This window comes from Carlito syrichta, unplaced genomic scaffold (assembly GCF_000164805.1).
Source record: "Carlito syrichta isolate Samal-C Ts95f unplaced genomic scaffold, Tarsius_syrichta-2.0.1 Scaffold287491, whole genome shotgun sequence".
NCBI classification, from domain to species: Eukaryota; Metazoa; Chordata; class Mammalia; order Primates; family Tarsiidae; genus Carlito; species Carlito syrichta.
The window spans coordinates 144419-147629 of record NW_007231587.1 but is presented as its reverse complement, the minus strand read 5'-3'; positions in this window follow the sequence as shown (position 1 = coordinate 147629).

The following is a 3211-nucleotide window of genomic DNA, read 5'->3' as shown; positions in this document are numbered from 1 at the left end:
AGAAATATTTTCATTAAAATATAGGATTTAAGAATTCTGTATATTATGATATAACCATTCATTATTACATAATAATTCCCATATAAGCCAAGAAAATGTAGAAAAGGACATGAGAAATAAAGTGAAAAATGAAACTTTTTTTGTTTGCAAAACATGATGGTTCATTTGGAGAACTCAAGGGAATATAGATACACAATATTAGAACTAATGAAACATACAGCAATGTGCAAAGATTTTTATGAAGAAAATTACAAACTAGTGAAGGACATAAAATCTAAATTTTTAAAAGTTGTACTAAATTTAAAATAGGAAGAATCATTGGCATTACAATTTCTCCTGAAGATAATGTAGAAATCTAATGCATTTAAAAAAATCATTGCAACAAAGAGTCAAGTATAATCAAGTCTATTTTGTAGAATAAGAATGAGGTGGATCAGTTTACGTTACTTAAGGTAAAGTATAGTAATTATGGGGTTAATATACAGATAAAGGAAGTGACTAAACTGAATAGAGCATCTAGTCTATGTCAGATGTTGCCTTATAAATCAGCAAAGACATCATGTGACTATTCGCTATATGATACTTGGACAATGATCTATTCATAGAAAAATAAATAAATTTAGATTCTTGCCATACATATTTTTTGCATATTTTCCTCAGGGGGATTAAAACCATAACTATCAAAATTGAAACAAAATAGGAGAATTTATATGTGAATCTAGAGCATGAAAACATTTCTCAACAAAACTTAAAAGCATAAAGAAAAAAATCAAAGACAATTATCGATAATTTTGAGTACTTTCGATACATATTGATTAATTAGCAGTTTTTTCATGAAAAAAAAACTTAAAAGTTTAAAAATTACTTGACACATGTGAAAGGAAGCCAAGACAGTGAGATATGCTGTCATTTGTAGACTATTTGGTATGAGTTAAAACTGGGAATCTTGATGCTATGAACACCAACTTGTCATGGAACTATAATTTATTCCTAAAATTTTAAATTATGTATAACATCTTTGCTAGACAGAACCTCTTAAAACTCACGTCTGTTTTATTTCTTCATACATTATAGTGTTGGATTCTTTTGTGGATTCTTTAAATAACACAGTGACACTTTACTCAGAAACTATAATAAAAGAAAAAACAACTTTTGGTCAACAAAGGGCATTATAAGTAAAATTAAAAGACAAGTTAAAACTGGTGGAAAATGTAATCAGATTATTACTATGAAACATTTATAAAGATTTCCTACAAGTTTAAAACAGTAAGAGCAACTACAGCTCAATAAAATCTCCAAAAACTCAAAAGGAGAAATGACCAAATGGAAGAAAAATGAAAACATAAGTAAATGAGTTTTTACAAAACAGAAAGTCAGAAAATGATCAATAAAATGTGTTTACTATTATTAATACTGGATGAAAATTTGAAAATTGAGATACTGTTTTGTATACATTAAGTTGTGAAAATTTAAAACTTGATAACAACAAGTGTTGACATAGATTAAAAAAACTGTTGTGTCATTATTAGTATAAATGTGTAAGATCAATTTAGAGAAATAATTTCCCAAAGAGAATGAAATTATTGCAATTCTGTTAAGTGATCATGGCTTAAAATAGGAAAACAAACGTTCAAAACTGACTAATTCTCTTTGACAGGAAAAGGACAAGTAATTTAGAATATTTTAGTATAGACTATGCAGAAGCTAAAATAAATTAACAAGAGCTACACAAATAAAAATAAATACATGTTAGAAATATTTAAAAAGCCAAGTTGATGAATGATATGTTCAGGTTTATTTAAAGTTTAAAACTTGCCAAAGTACTGTAGTTTATAAATACATGTATTTCTATCAGTCTATAAAGTTATACAAATATGTATCCAAATGAAAATCATATTCAAAACAGTGGTTGCTAATAAGTAGGGATATATAATTTAACCAGTAGCATGCTTTTTAATATTTAAACCAAATTAAAGTGAAAATATGGAAAGAAATTATTATTTTGGTGAAGATAAATGAGGTGAATGTAGTTTATTTTTAATTACTTTCTCATTGTTTCAAGTACCATGCATTAAAATAAATCACACTGAAAGCACCTTTAATCTTTATTTTAAAATTGATGATAAATAATCAATAAACAAAAATGCACAAAACAATTCTGAAAATAACACTAGTGATTTAATAATGCCCTAGAAAATACTAATATTTAACATAAACTATTATAATAGAAATATCATATAAGTACAACTTTATTTATTTTTTATTTTAAAGATGTGTGGTACAATTCAGAGTTAGGTATACAAATAGTCATTGTGTAGGTAAAATTTGGACTTCACTTTGGTCCCCATTTCACCTGGTTTGAGATCGGGTATTCTTTTTGAAGAGGTGTGCATCCCTCCTCTCCCATGGCAGTTTCCCACCACTGCCAATACTTTTCTTATAGTATTATGATAATTGTTCAGGGTACGCTTATGGGTGAGAACATGAGGTACTCGGTTATTTTTTTCTGTGACAGATCACTCAGTATTATAGACTCTAAGTCCAAGTTGCTGCGAAGTTCATAATTTTGTCCTTCTTTATGGTTGTGTAATCCATCATGCATATATACCAAATTTTTTTTTAGCAAGACCTCTTTCAATGAGAAGCATGGTTAATTCCACATTTTTGCTATTGTGAATAATGCTGCAATAAACATGTATGTGCAAGTATATTTTTCATAGAGTAATTTTAATTCCTCCAGGTATAGTCCCAGAAGGGGGATTGTGGGGTCATATGAAAGGTTGATTTTTAGATCTTTTAGGGATCGCCACACTGTTTTCCACAGAGGTTGTACTAGTTTACAATCCCACCAACAGTGTAGAACCGTTTCCTTTTCCCTGCATCCTCTCCAGCATCAGTTGTCTTTTGAGTTATTGATGATGGCTGGAGTTACATGGTATCTCAATGTGGTCTTAATTTGCATTTATTTGATGAGTAGTGAGGCTGAGCAATTTTTCATGCATCTGTTGGCTGCTCATATGTCTTCTTTTGAGAAGTGTCTATTCATATCTTTTGCCCACTTTCTAACAGGGCTGTTTTTTTTTCTTTTCAGCATGTTTGAGTTCCTTGCAGATGCTGGATGTTAGGCCTTTGTCAGATATACAATTGGCAAATATATTTTCCCATTCTGTGGACTGTCTCCCTGATCTCGTGATGGTTTTTTTGCTTTGCA